At 35.8% G+C, this 13,683-nt stretch overlaps 1 protein-coding gene across 5 annotated transcripts in view; it reads left to right on the forward strand.

The window, feature by feature from the left end:
• The first annotated feature begins 1,923 nt into the window (after window positions 1-1,923).
• The window catches only part of MBD5 (methyl-CpG binding domain protein 5), a 193,668-nt gene continuing 181,908 nt past the window's right edge, over window positions 1,924-13,683 (forward strand). For all 5 annotated transcript variants that reach the window (XM_061183818.1, XM_061183805.1, XM_061183814.1 and 2 more), the window contains exons 1-2: window positions 1,924-1,960; window positions 12,760-12,881. The gene's annotated coding sequence lies outside the window, so the exon portion shown is untranslated. The remainder of the gene's footprint in view (window positions 1,961-12,759; window positions 12,882-13,683) is intronic.

The raw sequence follows: 13,683 nt of genomic DNA on the forward strand, positions 1-13,683 counted from the left end.
AGCCATCTCCATAGCATCAAAGTGCAAGGTAAAGCAGCAAGTGCTGATGTAGAAGCTGCAGCAAGTTACCCAGAAGATCTAGCTAAGATAATGAAGGTTAAGAAAGAGAAAAACAAATACTGTATGCTAACACATATATATGGAGTCTAAAAAAAAAAAAAATGTTTATGAAGAACCTAGGGGCAGGACAGGAATAAAGATGCAGACGTTGAGAATGGACTTGAGGACACAGGGAGGGGGAAGGGTAAGCTGGGATGAAGTGAGAGAGTGGCATGGACATATATACACTACCAAATGTAAAACAGATAGCTAGTGGGAAGCAGTTGCATAGCACAGGGAGATCAGCTTGGTGCTTTGTGATCACCTAGAGGGGTGGGATAGGGAGGATGGGAGGGAGACGCAAGAGGGAGGAGATATGGGGATATATGTATATGTATAGCTGATTCACTTTGTTGTACAGCAGAAACTAACACACCATTGTAAAGCAATTATATTCCAATAAAGATGTTAAAAAAAAAAAGATAATGAAGATTGGTACACTATACAACAGATTTTCAGTATAGCCCTATGTTGGAAGAAGATGACGTCTAGGACTTTCATAGGTAGAGAGGAGAAGTCAGTGCCTGGCTTCAAAGCATCAAAGGATAGGCTGACTCTCTTGTTGGGGCTAATGCAGCTGATGACTTGAAGTTGAAGCCAGTGATCATTTACCATTCTGAAAATCCTAAGGCCCTTAAGAATTATGCTAAATCTACTCTGCCTGTGCTCTATAAATGGAACAACAAAGCCTGGGAGACAGCACATCTGTTGACAACATGGTTTACTGAATATTTTAAGCCCACTGTTGAGACCTACTGCTCAGAAAAGAGATTCCTTTTGAATATTACTGGTCATTAACAATGTACCTGTCACCCAAGAGCTTTGAAGGAGATGTACAATGAGATTCATGTTGTTTTCATGCCTGCTAACACAACATCCATTCTGCAATCCATGGATCAAGGAGTAATTTCAACTGTCAAGCTCTATTCTTTAAGAAATACATTTAATAAGGCTATAGCTGCCATAGATAGTGATTCCTCTGATGGATCTGGGCAAAGTAAATTGCAAACCTTCTGGAAAGGATTCACCATTCCAAATGCCATTAAGAATATTTGTGATTCATGGCAAAAGGTCAAAATATCAACATAAATATGAGTTTACAAAAAATCGATTGCAACCCTCATGGATGACTTTGAGGGGTTCAGGACTTCAGTGGAGAAAGTAACTGTGGATGTGGTGGAAACAGCAAAAAACTAAAATTAGAAGTGGAGCCTGAAGATGTGACTGCATTGCTACAATCTCATGATAAAACTTGAATGGGTGAGGAGTTGCTTCTTAAGGATAAGCAAATAAAGTGGTTTCTTGAGGTGGAATCTACTCTTAATGAAGATGCTGTGAAGATTGTTGAAATGACAATAACTTAGTTGATAAAGCAGCAGCAGGGTTTGAGAGGATTGAGTCCAGTTTTGAAAGAAGTTCTGCTGTGGGTATGGGTAAAATGCTATCAAACAACATTGCATGCTACAGAGAAATTGTTTGTGAGAGCAAGAGTCAATCAATGCACCAGACGTCACTGTTGTCTTATTTTAAGAAATTCCCACAGCCACCCCAGCCTTCAGCAACCACCACCCTGATCAGTCAGCAGCCATTAGCATCGAGGCAGGACCTTCCACCAGGGAAAAGATTATGACTCACTGAAGGCTCAGATGTTTGTTAGCATTTTTTAGCAATAAAGTTTTTTAATTAAGGTATGTACACCGTTTTTTAGACATAATGCTATTGCACAATTAATAGACAACAGTAGAGGGTAAACATAACTTTTATATGCACTGGGAAACCAAAAAATTTGTGTGAGTTGCTTTTTGAGAATAATATTTGCTTTATTGCAGTGGTCTGGAACTGAACCTGCAATATCTCCGAGGTATGCCTGTACCCTCTCTCCTCACTTCTGTGAAAGTGCTAATCTTTCAAGACCTAATTCATTTACTAGCTTTTCCTGACTACTCCAGTCAGGACTTTGAATTCCTGTAATACTTACTCAATGCTTATTATACAACAGGTTGTATTTTTAATATTTGTTTGACTAAGTCTTACACATAAACTTTTTAAGAGTTCAACATGCAGAGAAGCAAAAAAAAGGACATTTCGGGCAGTGGACACAGTGTGTACAAAGGCACAGGATTATGAAGTAGCACAGAGTATCCCAGTAAATGCTAGGTTGTTTACTATAGCTGGAATGTAGAATATATACTGGGAATGTGAGAAAAGTAGGAATCAAACCATGAAAGAATATATAACTCATGCTACGAAATGTACATCCCACCTGCCCCAGCCCCTACCATAATTAATGGGAATTCATCAAAGAAATCAAATAGGAAAGATTTATTGTATTAGTTTTAATCAACTTTGATGTAATTTCTCTAGGTTTTAATATTCTTCATTTTCTTAGATCTTATTTTTATTTTATATACCAGTAAAATTATCATATTTTTATGCAGTCTTTTTTCTTAATCTAGTATATATCCTCCATATACTTAATGTATATACACATATATACATAGACACATACAGAGAGAGGAATTGTTCATTGCTTTAAAAGATGGGATTACACACACACACACACACACACACCTGCACCTTGCACTTCTCACTCTACAGTGCTTTGTGGAAATAGCTCTAATTTATTTTTCTAATGACTGCAATATTGTGTAGTATGGAGGTACCAAAATTTTTTTAACTATTCCCCTATTTGTAGACATTCATCTTGTTTCCAGTTTCTTTATATTTTTTAAGGAGATATAGCTAAATCAAACCTTATGTTTATCTGACTAAATTTCACTGTAGCCTATGATTAATCCACCATAAACTATTAAATAATCCATGTAGGTTTGGGTATATAAGATGAAGTAAACTTATATTGATAATTTCTTATTATGATACTGTCTCATATCCTCTGTTTGCTACCAAATTGGTGGATATTTAGGAGTTGTTCCGAGTAGTAATATAACATCATAATGCATGAAATAGACCCATTTGATGACTCAAATTTTAAGTTGAAGTATAGTGATACCTTATATATTAAAAATAGGGAAATTACAATAATATTTTCCAAACTGAGTTGTTAACAGAAATTTTATGACAAAAATGTTCCATGGTCAAATTATTTGGGAAAACATACTGAATTGTACTGGGTTCTGCAAATGTTTGCATTTCTCTAAGAGTGTATTATTCCATGAAATGCCATTTGGTAAGGAGTGCTCTACATTATTCTAAAATAATATAGACATCTGAATTGTGTTCAGACATATGAATAGATTTTCACAGGCCATTTTTTGTGACACCATTTTGATAGACCTGTACTGTTGGTCCCCCGGTAGTACAGGTCTGGGAAAGATGACCCACTCAGATTGCTGCTAATTTGTCTAAGTGTTATTCCCAGTACCCCTCCCTATAGTTAATACATCTATCAATCAATCACAAAAGCTTGGAATTCCAGTGATACTGGATTATGAATATTTTAAAGCATACCCAGTACCTTCTTTACCTTCATAGTTTTGCAAACTTCCTGTTCCATCTGCCCATAATCCTCTCTCTCTTGTTATGTTTCTGTATATTAAGATCTCAGTTTTCTTTAAATGCTCCCTTGTTTTTGAAGCTTTCTCCAGTGGGAATTAAAACCATTCCTTTTCTGATTTTCTCATACCGCTTTGCCTTTCTTTCAGTAATTTAACTTCCTGCCTTATGATTCACACAGTTGTTTTCATGTACATTACAGTAGATGTTGTGCCATGACCTCTAGTTCATGTAGAGGAGCTCATAGACCAGCTGAGGGAGCAGATATATAAATAAATTTATACAATGTGATGTGATATGTATTTATATGGTACACAATGCTAGTGGTAAAAGGAATGACATGAGAAACTATGGACTAAAACGTTTGAATGTAAATTAGCTTATATAACTAAGATTTTAGCTTTATTTAGAATGTTTAAGTCTAGAACTGAAGTAGAATGTTGTACTGGTTATTGTACATAACTTTCTCTTCCACTTAGCTTATAATTGCTCTGAACACCTGGCCTGTATATTACTTATTTTGCTGTTTTCTATTGTACCTAGCACTCCTATAGATATATAGAATACATTCAATAAATGTTAAATTGAATTAATTTTTAGAAGCTGCTATTTTAAAAAAATTTATTCTCACAATCTGAAATTTGATATTTTATGTCTCCATATTCAGACTGCTATTTTATTCTTAATTTAAGACATAGTTATAGGGAAGGCGACAAACAACATTTTAAAATATTATTTTTTGACTCTCAGAAGCACTTTCGGAAACTGTAGACTTACTCCATGGATACTGCCTTTGCACAAAATATTTATGGAATTGCTTTTGTTCCTTAACATACTATTTTGCATGCACATACTAGTTTCATCTGAATTCTTAAACCAACTAAATGTCATGTCAAACTAAGCTTAGTGGGTCAAAAGTTATGTATGCCTTTTGGGGTCAGAAACAACAAGGGATCTTGTGTGGTACAAAAGTTAACTGTAGAGGCAATTACAAAAGAGAAATTCCAGAAATATTTTTCACAATTCTGGCATTTCTGGGCTTGGTTTACAGCCTCCGAAGATAACCATTTTGAAGGACAAAACTGACTTAAAGTATATTTATTAAAATACAGCATTCTTCATAGTCCAGTTTATTAAGAAGAGTTGTTGGTTTTGTTGGACTGGAATTTAAGCATTTTATTATATTTCCTGACTAATTATCTGTCTAATACCATTTTTAATTGGTATTAAACTTTTACCAGTGACCCTGATATTATAACTTGTTTTTCATTAAAGAATAGCATTCTTATCTCATCATTTTCTTTCTTTAAAAAATGCCATTACAGCCCAGTTTTTTTTTTTTTTTCATTTTGTATTGGATATTTTCCATCATGAAAAAAATGTATACATTCATGCTCATGATTTTCTCATTATTATATTCATTGTTATAATTAGGTATTGATAATGGAAGATGAGACCAAAGTCATCCTTATTACCTGATTATCTGATCCTTTACCTAAAGGAGCGTAATCTAGAGATAAGACCTAGGAGATATCAGATGAAGCAAATACTGTAAAGCAGCATTTATTTCCATTGCACTTATTTCGTTTCTGAGAAATGAAACAGGAGTTGAGCTAAAGTTTACTTTTGCTTTAGCCAGAAAAAAAAGAATTGTCAGTCAGATTAATCCTGTAGACATGAAGAGATGGATCTATTTAAGAAAACAAATGCCTTTTTATAGCCTTTGAGGTCATTTGGGATATCATTTATTTCTAATTTTTATTCTGACTTCAGAGTATTTTATTTTATACATTTATAAAATCAGCTTTTATAGGGACTAGGTACCATTTTTCAATTTCTCTTTAATTCGTGTTTTACTTATAAATAATAAAATAATTGTACTACTCTAGACTTTACTAATTAAGACTGATAAAATTCACTTGTAAGTAATTAGTACAGAATACATATTTTCAAAAGGATTCAAATAGGTTTATGGAGCATGCAACTTTAAATATCAAAGGGTAAAATAGAGATTTGGGGTGACTAGCCTAACCTTTTAAATTTGGTAGGTAAGGAAGCCATCTGAGCTGCTGTCACATGCATGACCTGGAATAATTTGGAAAATTGTGCATTCTTATATTTTTTATGCATAATATATATTCACAAATACTATCCATCATGTCCAGATTTTTAATAAGGTACTTTGATTTTTGTGAAAATAAGTTATAACTATTACAAGGATAGTATACTTTGTGAAGAAATTGGGCTTATGTTATTACAATTTTTAACAATTAACATTTGCATACTCTTTTACGTTTATCCAAGATTTTTATATTTATTATCTCAGTTGATCTTAGAAACAGTAGAGATAATACTTACATGGTTGGTAGGAGTTAAGACTCATTTAGCTGAAGAACACTCGCCCTCTCTGCCCTCCCCTCCCCCCGCCCCTCCCTCCCCATTCCACACACACAAGCTTAGGCTAAAAGGAGATATTGTGGTTTATAGGATAGAATGGTCTCCAGAAAGACTAATCTGAGGCTCCCAGTTCTTATCCCCTGAATTGGCTTCATTGTCAGCTCCACTCTTGGTGTCACTGACAGTTTTGAGTGTCAGTGGTCCTGATCTGATTAAGTATCCATCCTTGGAAACCTCACTGTGGACAGAGGGATAGGGGGCTATGCTGACTGGCTTTGGCAGTTAGGCCCACCTCTAAAGCTGTCGAACGGGTGAGTTGTCAAAAGGAAAATTGGTATACAGTTAGCAGAAGTAGCAGGAAAGCATGGTGGAGAGGCAAACTTCAAGTATCCACTCCAGCAGGTATTATCATCTCCACTTTACAGATGAGAAAATGGATAGTCAGAGAGGCTAAATGACCTACCCAAACTTAGGTCCTCTGGTTACAAATCCTGCTCCAGGCTGCCTTAAAGGAAAAGGAAAGTAAGAATGGATAAGACAAAAGAGGTGGTTCCAGATGTTTATTTCTAGTTTGTGTTTTGAAGTGAACCGGGCAATATTGATTTTAGGGTGATGGTTAGGGTTAGAGTTGTTGAACAAGACATTTGTGGGAAATAAAATGTCGTAAGGTCTGTGCAAGGGAGTAGGAGGAGGTACAGTAGACATGATCCTTAACATCCAGAGTTAAGATTTTGGGATTAAAATTAAAATAGCTAGCATTTATTAACCATTCCTTATGCCTCAGGCACTGTGCTAAACACTCTTCCTATAATATATGTTAACACTCACAACATTCCTATGAAATGAGGATTTTACAGATAAGGAAGCATAAACAAAAAGAGGTTTAATATCTTGTCCAAGACTATATAACTAGAAAGGGTTAGAGTCAAGGTTTGAACCCAGGAGATCTAGAACCCACCACAGTGCCTGTTTTTGTTTTTCATTGTTACCAGTTAAAGTAGCAATGTTTAGTTACCTGCCATGTGCTGGCTGCCATAGCAGATATTTGTCTGGTGTAACACCTGTTTTCTAGAAACTTATCTTTTAAGGTTGGACAATACAGCAATTCATACGCAGCCACATTTAAGAATTTAAATTTGAATAGCTAAGTTCCTACAGATCATTGTTAGTTAATTTTATACTGTTTTGTTCTATATTTATCAAAGTTACACATGCACATAGTTTAAAAAATCAAGTAGTCCTACTAGACTTATTTTTAAAAGAAATTAGCAGTTTCCTGTTCTATACCTCTTTTCACCATTTTTCCAATTACCAGAAGCAATCACTTTTGGTTCTTTTTAGGTGTTTCTTTTAGTATTTATGAAGAAGAATATCTCTAAATAAATGATTATATTTCTACTTCTTGATTTTTTTTCAGCTTCACATTTAATCCATTAATTTCCCACTGCTCATGTTTAAGGTGATAAGAAAGGGGATATCTAGATAATACATAATTGGGGCTTGATGACTGTGGATTCCATAGATCTGACTGTGCTGTTTTGTTCAGGAACTCCCAGTGTCAATTTATTGAGAACCTTCTTTTTAATCCAGTTAGATTCTCCAAAGAAGAGTCTTTCACTCTCCTACCTAGAGGTTATAAGATGCGCTACTAGTTTATTTAACAAACTAAGTGCAAGAGGACTTGGGATCTCATATTCAAAGTATAAAATTTCATTCAGTTCTGTTTTCAGTAGAGTACTCTGCTGACCAGAATTCTCCAAATTTCCCAGTTTGGGAACCTTCTGTTTTACCACTCCAAAGAATAAACATTGTCTTCTGCTAGGATGATAGAGGGAGGGGTACTTGTCCAGTTGTGGATGGTAGAGAGGGAATTCTAGAGACTAATTCTTAAACAGACTTCCAACCAGCCTTGCTCTTATTTCTACCTTTAACCTACTTCCATAAGTCTGGGTGCTACCAATTACTAAGTTTCTTGGAAACTGTAATGCAAATAAAATTTTTTCCTGGCTTTACCTCCTACTGGTTTAAGATTTAGTTTGTTTGGATTTGCTAAGTCAGTTAGCTGTAGCCCTTCTGCCGTCTAGTTTCCAAATTTTGGTACTGTCATTCATCTCTCATTCTCTTTTTCTTTCTTGTTTCATGCTTTTTAATGAAATATTTAATATTATATTGTATTTTAATGTGGTTTTGAAAGGGGATGGAATTAAGTATATGTTCAATCTACCATCTTTAACCAGAAATCAACATTATTATCTACTGAGTAGTTTTTTCTTTCTAACATGTGTTAGATTTGAGATAAATACCTCTGTTTAAAAATATCTTTTTTAAAAAGACAATTTCTATTTTAAGAAAATGGGAAATTACCATATCCAATCCCTATGCTCAGTCTCAGAGTAAGATTTGAAGAGATTGCTGTTTATGTATCATATATTTTTTTTAAAATTTATTTTGATTGATTGATTGATTTTTGGATGTGTTGGGTCTTCGTTTCTGTGCGAGGGCTCTCATCTAGTTGCGGCGAGCGGGGGCCACTCCTCATCGCGGTGCGCGGGCCTCTCACTGTCGCGGCCTCTCCTGTTGCGGCGCACAAGCTCCAGACGCGCAGGCTCAGTAGTTGTGGCTCACGGGCCCAGTTGCTCCGCGGCATGTGGGATCCTCCCAGACCAGGGCTCGAACCCGTGTCCCCTGCATTGGCAGGCGGATTCTCAACCACTGCACCACCAGGGAAGCCCCTATGTATCATATATTTTATATTGAATGCTTTTATTATGACACAGGCCTGCTTTCTTCACAGTGTGTGGGGATGTTTAGTACTCCATTGCCCTGGGAACAATAACCAAGAGCCATATATTACAGAGCTCAATATATTAGAGTCAGGACATGGACAAGATTATCAAAATTTCCAAATCAAAAACTGGGCAACATTATTTAACCTTTAGAGGAAGTAATTGTTTGTTTCATTATCTTAATACATAATATATATTATATTATATATATATATACATATAATTATATACATAATATATGTATACAATGATTTTTGGTTATTAAAGACAATGTCGTGTGTACATTTCATTATTTCACTTAATACAGTATAACATAATTTTTGATTGTCGCACTATGTTTTATGAATAAAGATTCAGAGACTCAGAGAAGTTAAGTTACTTCCCCAGATTCTTACAGCTAGTGGGTGACAGAGGTAGAATTTGAACTGAGGATTCACTTACTTCAAAGCTAATACTCTTTGGAAGTGGGCGTGTATAATAAAATCTGGAATTATGGGACCACAGTAAAGTTCCCCAGAACTTGGGGGGAAGTCACAGAAAGGTTGCTATCAAAAACTGTAACCAGCAGAAACTAACACAACATTGTAAAGCAATTATACTCCAATAAAGATATTAAAAAAAATTGTAACCAGAAAATCACACCATTTATTCTTTGTACATTTTCACACAACCATTTCATTGAATCCCTATAACAGCCTTATGAGCTATGTAGGTTTAAATTTTATTCAGTGTGTAAAATACTGTTTGCCTATGTGTGGAACAGAATTAACTCACAAACCTCTTCTCCTGGTCCCCCCACCCCATCACTTCCATAGATAAAGGAAAACTTAATCTTACCAACTGGTAGCAACTTGGTCACTTCTGAGTTAAAATTGAGTCAATTTAGGCTTTAAACTAAGATTCTTCTTCTTATCCTCTCCTTCCCTTCTGCTCTTCCCCAAGTTCCTGGGGAGACTCGTATCATCCTGATATCAGCGGATAAGCATGGGCTTCCACATTCTTCTCTCTGCTTGCTGGTCTCTGCTGAGTTACTCAGGGCCCTTGGCATTTGGGCACCATGTGCCGTCATCCACTGAGATGTGTTTCCTCTTGCTGGGCCTCTGGACTTCATATACTTAGTCTACTGCTGCGGTTCTTGCTGTGGTCTCCAGTTGTGAGGACCAGGTACTCTTCACCCTGTTTCCTCAAACCCCAGTCTCCTTAATGTCTGCCAGATCAGTCTTAGCCACTTTTGCACCCCTCTCATGGCAAAGGCTTCAGTAACTTTTCAGATGTTCTGCCACAATGCACTGGTACTCTCTGAATCCAGAGATGTCTTCAGACAAATCCTCCCAGCTACCTTTCTCAGTCGTCATCTTCAGTACTCTACATTCAGATACCTCAATGCTCTTTTTTGTCTGGTGGCCAGTATTTTTTTCCTTTCCATGGGAAAACACCTGTTGTGTCCTCTTGCGTTCTTATCTACTCTATAGTTTTTACAGTATAAGCTTTATGAAAATAATATATAATAATGCAGCTCTCTATGTACTGAAGTCATCAATTGACAACATATTACATAAGGAAAGCAAGGTATAGAACAGAGTGTATAACCTGCTCCATTTCTGTAAATACATGTATAGATATGGCAATGCATTAAACATTTCTGGAACAATACATGAGCGGTAGCAGGGATTGCGTCTGGGGAGGGAAAATAGATGTCTGGGGGACAAGACTGGATGGGAAATTTTTCACTGCCTTTTTATATCTCTCAAATTCTATATCATGCAAATAACCTATTCAAAAATAAATAAAAGATAATTATAAAACATTTATAATTTGGCTTCTTCAGTCCTGCCGAGCTCCAGATCATCTGATGCTCAGCCACAGACAGAAAGCAGCTCTTTTGGCAAAGCTATCTTTTTTTCCCTTCTCTGCTTCCTGATGTGCCACTCTTTCTTGTAGAACTTTATTGAAGGCTGCATGAAGCAGCAGCCTGCTCCAACATTCTGAATTTTTCCCCTTCATTAGAAGGGAAAACACTTCAGTAGGAAGATGGCCTGAGTCCCAAATATATCAGATGGTGGTTTAGCCACTTTGCTGACTTGCCAGACTAAGATAGAGGGGTCCGCACTACCCTTCACCTGACCTCTTTGGCCAGGCCAAGACTGTATTTTAGGGTCTGTTACTTGCAAGAATTTTTATTATCTGCAGGCCTATCACACTGAATAGATGTTTAATTAATTATGATGCATATAAACGCATGAATGAATAATTTTTACTTACAGGAATAATCCACCTAATTTTAAATGTATTAACTAATAAGGATTTTAAAAGTCTGTATTTTAAATTTCCCAACTGTTCAGTAATTATAGCTGTCTTTTTTTCCTCTGATTCCAAGATCCAGTCCAGGATCATGCATTGTATTCAGTTGTCATATCCATTTAATCTCCTTTAAACTTAAAAAAAAGAAAAATTCCCAGACTTTTTGTGTCATGTTGTTGACATGTTTTAAAAGTCTGGGCAAATTGTTTGCAAGATGTCCCTTAATTTCGATTTTTCTGATTTTTTTTTTGATTATTAGATTGAGATTAAACATTCTTGGCAAGAATATTCCATTGGTGATGCTGTGCTTTCTCAAGGTATCATATCAAGTGTAAGAGGAGATTAGTAACACAGTAGAAAAGCACACTACTATGGTTTGATGGAAGGTCCAGTTTGAGTTTTTCAATTCTACTTGCTTTATCTTTACACTAAACAGGTAATTGCTAAGTGGTTTGTACTTAAATAGACCAGGTAGCAGGAAATAGTATTATATCCAGTCCATCTGCTATCATTTTGGAACAACAAAAAGTTGCCTTTTTAAATTTATCAGTTCTTGTGAGTTTGTAACAGTTTGGGGAGCTCTGATAAAATCAAGTTTCTGATTTGCAAAGCTGAGGGCCAGGTGGTAATAATATCCATTCATAGCACTGAAGTGAGAATTACTTGAGATGTTAACGGAAGTAAAATATCACTGAAAGTAATATGCTCTGTGAAGAGTCTCTATTAATATAATCAACCCCACTCAGGTATTTATCTTTAAAAACCACATATATGGCATACACTATTGTTATTGTATCTGACACTGTTGTATTTTATGAATATAATCTTTATAATAACCCTTCTACTTGGGTACTGTTATTATCCCTATTTACAGATGAGGAAACTAAGGCACAGAGAGGATAAGTAATGTTCCCAAGGTCATATAACAAATAAGTGGTAATGGGGAACTTCCCTGGTGGTCCAGTGGTTAAGACTCCACGCTTCCAATGCAGAGGGCCTGGCTTCAATCCCTGGTCAGGGAACTAGATCCCGCATGCATGCCGCAACTAAGAAGCCCACATGGCACAACAAAGGTCCCTCATGCTGCAACTAAGACCCGATACAGTCAAAAGGAAATAAATAAAATGGTTAAAATGGTAAATTAAAAAAAAAAAAATAGGACTTCCCTCGTGGCACAGCGGTTAAGAATCCGCCTGCCAATTCAGGGGACACGGCTTTGATCCCTGGTCCGTGAAGATCCCACATGCCGCGGAGCAACTAAGCCCATGCGCCACAACTACTGAGCCTGCGCTCTAGAGCCCGCGAACCACAACTACTGAGCCCGCTTTCCACAACTACTGAAGCCTGTGCGCCTAGAGCCCATGCTCTGCAACAAGAGAAGCCACCACAATGAGAAGCCCACGTACTGCAATGAAGAGTAGCCCCCGCGCACCGCAACTAGAGAAAGCTTGCGCACAGCAACAGAAACCCAATGCAGCCAAAAATAAATAAATAAATAAATTTATTTTTTAAAAAAAAAGTGGTAATATTTCCAGCTGTTTTTCTGTGAGACCCCACTTGAAAACAGGCAGCAGCCTGTATAGCTCCACTGTGTACTTAAGGATAATTTTCATTCAGCCTGTCCTTTAAATAAATGTGTGTGTCTATGTTATTTCTGTTACAGAGAGAAGAGGTACTCCTTTATAGGGACTCGTAAAGGCATAGAGCATCTAGAGATTTACCGCCTCCATTACGCTGCTGGGTCTCACAGCACATGTTATGTTTTTATCAGTTTCTCTCCAGAAGGTAGGAGTTGTTTTCTCTCCATGAATTCTTCATACAATTATAGTTTTCTTGTCTGTGAACTTAATATTTATTGAATATGAAAAACATCTGACATCTATAGATTAAAATGCCAATTGGGAGATTGGGGTTGACATATATACACTAATATGTATAAAATGGATAACTAATAACCTGCTGTATAAAAAAATAAATAAAATTCTAAAATTCAAAAAATAAATAAAAATAAATAAAATGCCAGACTTCTCAAAATAGTTAAGACATACAAACACCTCTAAAGAATATTTCTATTATAAAATTAATACATGTTCATTGTAAAAAAAAAAAAAAAAAGACAATTCAGAAAAGTATAGTAATCTTACCACCTTGAGATAAGTACTTTTTATATGTTGTCATATGTCTTTCTGAATTTATTGATATGTCTATATGATGCATAATAATACATATATAATTATTCATTATATATTATATACTTATGTACATATATTATGACTAGAAATAATAAAATATAAATGCTCCTTGGCTAGAATGCTTCTTTTTAAATTTTTTTAAATTTAATTTAATTTAATTTTATATTGGAGTGTAGTTGATTTACAATGTTGTGTTCATTTCAGGTGTGCAGCAAAGTGATTCAGTTACACATATACCTGTATCCATTCTTTTTCAGATTCTTTTCCCATATAGGTTATCACAGAATATTGAGTAGACTTCCTTGCGCTATACAGTAGATCCTTGTTGATTGTCTATTTTATTTATAGTACTGTGTATATATCAATCCCAATCTCCCAATTAATCCCTCCCTGCC

The sequence above is a fragment of the Eubalaena glacialis genome, chromosome 1, assembly GCF_028564815.1.
Source record: "Eubalaena glacialis isolate mEubGla1 chromosome 1, mEubGla1.1.hap2.+ XY, whole genome shotgun sequence".
Classification (NCBI taxonomy): Eukaryota; Metazoa; Chordata; class Mammalia; order Artiodactyla; family Balaenidae; genus Eubalaena; species Eubalaena glacialis.